Source organism: Trichosurus vulpecula, chromosome 3, assembly GCF_011100635.1.
Source record: "Trichosurus vulpecula isolate mTriVul1 chromosome 3, mTriVul1.pri, whole genome shotgun sequence".
Taxonomy (NCBI): Eukaryota; Metazoa; Chordata; class Mammalia; order Diprotodontia; family Phalangeridae; genus Trichosurus; species Trichosurus vulpecula.
Window position 1 is genome coordinate 113458200 of NC_050575.1, and position 5687 is coordinate 113463886.

Here is a 5687-nt window from a genome sequence, read left to right on the forward strand (position 1 = left end):
TATGATCAACTATGCTGATAGTTTTCCTAATATTGAACCAGCCCTACATTCCTACTATATATCCCACCTGGTTATATTATATGATTATTGTGATATATCGCTATAGTCTCTTTTTTTTATGGGGGAAAATGGGGGTAGAAAGGCAATTGGGGTTAATTGACTTGCCCAGGGTCACACAGCTAGTAAGTGCCTTCAGGATGGATTTGGATTCAGGGCCTCCTGACTTAAGGGTCGATGTCCTGTCCACTGCACCACCTAGCTGTCCCTTTGCTATAATTTCCTTGCTGGTATTTATTTGAAATTCTTGCATCAATATTCATTAGGGAAATTGGTCTATAGTTTTCTTTTTCTGTTTTTGCTCTTCCTGGTTTAGGTATCTGCACCAAATTTGTGTGGTAAAAGGAATTTGGTAGGACTCCTTTTATGCCTATTTTTCCAAATAATTTTTATAGTATTGGAATTAATTGTTCTTTAAATGTTTGGTAGAATTTACTTGTGAATCCATCAGGTCCTGGGAACTTTTTCTTAGGGAGCTCATTAATGGTTTGCTCAATTTTGTTTTCTAATATAGAATTATTTATTCTATTTCATTTTTCTGTTAATCTAAGAGATTTATATTTTTGTAAAATTTGTCCGTTTCACTTAAATTGTCAAACTTATTGGCATATAGGTAAAATATCTCCTAATAATTGCTTTATTTGGTTTTCTTCCCTTTTAAAAATTAAATTAACTAATGGTTTATCTATTTCATTGATCTTTTTCTCTAAAACCAGTTCTTAGTTTTATTTATTTGTTCAATGGTTTTCTTACTTTCACTTTTATTAATCTCTCCTTTGATTTTCAGGATTTCCAAATTTGGTGTTTCATTGGAGAATTTTAATTTTTCTTTTTTTTAGTTTTTTTAGTTGCATACCCAATTCATTGATCTACTCTTTCTCTATTTTATTGAAGTATTTAGAGATATAAATTTTCACCTAAGTACTGCTTTGGCTACATCCCATAAATTTTAATATATCGTCTTATTGTTGCAATTCTCTTTAATGAAATTATTGACTGTTCCTATGCTTTTTCCTTTTGACCCACTCATACTTCGGATTAGACTATTTAATTTCTAATTAATTTTTAATCTATGCTTCCATGGGCCCTTTATTGAATATCATTTTTATTGCATTGCGGTCTATCATATCTAACTTTTCTAAAATTCTATTCATCTCCTTAATTTCTTGTTTATGGTTAGATTTATCTAGTTATGAGGGGAAAATTAAGGTCCTCCACTATTATAGTTTTACTGTCTATTTCTTCCTTTAACTCATTTGAATTTTCCTCTTAGAATTTGGATGCTATGCCATTTGGTACATGCATGTTTAGTATTGATATTACTTCATTGTCTACGATACCTTTTAGACTACTTATCTCTTCTAATTAGATCTTTTTTCATGCTTTTGCTTTGTCTAAGATGGGTTTTTTTTTTCAACCTCAACTTAAGTATAATAGATTCTGCTCCAAACCCTTATTTCTATTCTGTCTCTGTTTCAAGCACATTTCTTATAAACATATTGCTGGATTCTGCTTTTTAATACTTTATACTGTTTGCTTCTGTTTTAAGGGTGAGTTCATCCCATTCATATTCACAATTATGATTACTGTGTATTTCTCTGCATCCTATTTTCCCCATTTATCCTTCTATCTCTCTCTCTCTTGACTATGAGATTCTTGGGAATTTTCATTTTGGGATCTCTTTCAGGTGATTGGTGGGTTCTTTCAATTTCTATCTTCTAGGTCTAGGATATCATATCCATGTACCTTGATAATTTTTTCAAATATGATATCTAGGCTCTTTTTTTAATCACAGCTTTCAGGTAGCCCAATAATCCTTAAATTATCTCTCCTCTATCAATTTTCCAGAACACTTGTTTTTCCAAGGAGATATTTCACATTTTCTTCTATTTTTTCATTCTTCTGATTTTGATTTATTGTTTCTTGATGTCTCATGAGGTTATTAGCTTCCAGTTGCCCAATTCTAATTTTTAAGGAATTATTTTCTACAATGAGTTTTTGTATATCTTTTTCCATTTGGCCAATTCTGCTTTTTAAGAAGTTCTTCTCGGGGGTGGAGCCAAGATGGTGGCAGGAAAGCAGGGACTTGCTTAAGCTCCCCCCCAAATCCCTCCAAACACCTGTAAAAAATGACTCTGAACAAATTCTAGAGCTGCAGAACCCATGAAATAGCAGAGGGAAACAGATCTCCAGCCCAGGAGAGCCTGGATGGTCACTGGGAAGGGTCTATAGCATGGTGCTGAGAGCAGAGGGCAGCCCAGCGTGGGCTGTGCCAGGACAGACTAGACCCAGAGTCAGTCAGCTGGACAAGGCCTTGGGGCCATGAAACAGTGAGCTGTGGCAGTTACCAGACTTCTCAACCCACAAACACCAAAGAGCAGGTTGGGGGAAACTGGGGGATCAAGTTCAGAGCAGTCTGGCCGCCAGCTCTGGGGGTGGAGGAGGTGGTGCAGCGGTGGCAGTAGCAGCAGCAAGAAGCTCCTGAGGCTACCTCCAGAGCACCAGGGTCAATGGCTTCCCGAGTCCCTGGCTCACACAGTGAGAGGAATCTAGCAGCAGATCAGAGTGGGAATGCGCTTTGTGGGCACAACGGCAGATTCTCTTGTTGTGTCCTGCTTGTATCTGAACTGGGGTCCTGGTTGGTGGTTCTTGGGAGAGGAGAAGCGCTGCTGGGACAGAGCCTGCAGTGACAGTAGAATAGAAGTAGCTCTGAAAACAACAGTGCTTGGACCCTAAAGCTTGGGACAACGTACTCTCTACTCTACAAGCAGTCATATCCTGACAAAAAGCTCAAGGGTCAAGTAGTTGACTGGGAACATGAATAGGCAGCGAAAATGAACTCAGACTCAAACTCAAACTCTAGATTCCTTTTTTGGTGACAAAGAAGATCAAAACATACAGCCCGAAGTCAAAAAAGTCAAAAAGCCTACATCAAAAGCCTCCAAGAAAGATATGCATTGGTCTCAGGCCATGGAAGAGCTCAAAAAGCATTTGGAAAAGCAAGTAAGAGAAATAGAGGAAAAATTGGGAAGAGAAATGAGAGTGCTGCAAAAAAACCATGAAAAACAAGTCAATGACTTGCTAAAGGAAACCCCAAAAAATACTGAAGAAAATAACACCCTAAAGAATAGACTAACCCAAATGTCAAAAGAGCTCCTAAAAGCCAATGAAGAGAAGAATGCCTTGAAAGGCAGAATTAGCCAAATGGAAAAGGAGGTCCAAAAGACCACTTAAGAAAATACCACCTTAAAAATTAGATTGGAGCAAGTGGAAGCTAGTGACTTTATGAGAAACCAAGATATTACAAAGCAGAACCAAAGGAATGAAAAAATGGAAGACAATGTGAAACATCTGATTGGAAAAACCACTGACCTGAAGAATAGATCCAGGAGAGATAATTTAAAAATTACTGGACTACCTGAAAGCTATGATCAAAAAAAGAGCCTAGACATCATCTTTCAAGAAATTATCAAGAACTGCCCTTATATTCTAGAACCAGAGGGTAAAATAGAAATTGACAGAATCCACCGATCACCTCTTGAAAAAGATCCCCAAAAGAAAACTCCTAGGACTATTGTCGCCAAATTCCAGAGTTTCCAGGTCAAGGAAAAAATACTGCAAGCAGCCAGAAAGGAACAATTTGAATATCATGGAAACACAATCAGAATAGCACAAGATCTACCAGCTTCTACATTAAGGGAACGAAAGGCTTGGAATATGATATTCCGGAGGTCAAAGGAGCTAGGATTAAAACCAAGAATCACCTACCCAGCAAAACTGAGTATAATGCTCCAAGGCAAAATACGGATTTTCAATAAAATAGAGGACTTTCAAGCTTCCTCAATGAAAAGGCCAGAGCTGAATAGAAAATTTTACTTTCAAATACAAGAATCAAGACAAGCATGAAAAGGTAAACAAGAAAGAGAATTCATACAGGACTTACTAAAGTTGAACTGTTATGTTTACATTCCTACATGGAAAGATGGTGTGTAATTCAGGAGACCTTTCTCAATATTAGAGGAGTTGAAGGGAATACAGACAGAGGGTACAGTATGAGTTGAATATGAAGGGATAATATCTAAAAAAATGAAATAAATTTAAGGGGTGAGAGAGGAATATATTGAGAGAGGGAGAAAGGAAGAGATAGAATGGGGTAAATTATCTCATAAAAGTGGCAACAAAAAGCAATTCTGTTGGAAGGGAAGAGGGGGCAGGTGAGGGGGAATGAGTGACTCTTACCCTCATCAGATTCAACTTGAGGAGAGAATAACATACATACTCAATTGGGTATCTTACTCCACAGGAAAGTAAGGGGAAGGGTATAAAAAAGGGGGGTGTATGACAGAAGGGAGGGTGGATAGGGGGAGAAAGTAATCAAAAGCAAACACCTTTGAAAAGCCTTTCACTACATGAGCATTGTGGAAGTGTTTTGCATAATGATATATGTGTGATCTGTGTTGAATTGCTTGCCTTCCTAGGGAGGGTGAGGGTAGAGATTTGGACTACCTCTCCTATGGGCAACAGGTGGTTATGGTGAATAGTCCTGATAGAACCCCCTTCCTCCTCTGGGACTATTTTATATGCAGGCAAGATTCACAGGCTCTCAAACTGGTAAAATCCAGCAGGACAGATAAAAGCATTCTTTATCTTTATCTTCCTTAGACCTAGGAATCTGGTAGTATCCACCATGCAAGTCCAAGACTGAAAAACTGCTGGCTGCTTAGCAGGCAACCGAGGGCATCTTGCACCTGTGGCGTAGTGTACTGGTCTGCCTTAGTCCTTATGTTCAAAGTTTGATAGTTAACACACATCTGTACTTTTCCATCTTTCCTAGGCACTGCCACTCAAGGTGATGTAAAAGGGCTGCTAGATTCTGAGATGATGCCACTAACCAGCATTTCTTTGAGATGGTTTCTGAGATCTTCCATCACAGAGAGAGGAATCCTAGATCTTTCTCTGAACTGTCTAGAATTGGTAAGCTGGGTTCTGTGGGCTGTGCCTCAAGCACATCCTGTATCCCACTTGTTCAAAGAGAACACATCTGTTCTTGTTAAGCTCCAGCCTCAACCTATCCTTCCACTCTCGTAGTACTTGTGAATCCCAAAGTCAAATATCCAGGATCCGGCTCAGAGGACGAATGGTTGGGGTTCCTACAGTGTTCACTGCAACCTCTTCCCTCTATCTTCTACATGTCTCTGCATATCAAGTGTGCAGGAATTGGGTCAAAATCTAGCTCATGCAAGAAAGGACACTGATTTCCTCATGGGCTTTTAGGACTCACGTTACACCACTTATTACACATAATCTGAATTCTGATGTCTCGTAGTATTTTCATTTACATTACTGCCAGTTCTCCTTTCTTCCATTCAGTTCTTTTCTTGCCTCTACCACCATCTCAATCTTCTCCCCACAAGCAATTTCCACTTAGTCATAAAATGTTGGTGGAGTTTAAAATAACCTTAGGATGCAGTCTCAGAGCTAGAAGAGACCTTAGAGATAATCTACTTCAACTCCCTCTTTTTACAGCAGAGGAAACTAAAGTATACAAAGAGCAAGTGACTTACGCAAGGTCAAACGGTGAGTGATGGAGCTGGTACTTGAACCCAAATCTGACTCCCTGACTGGTGATT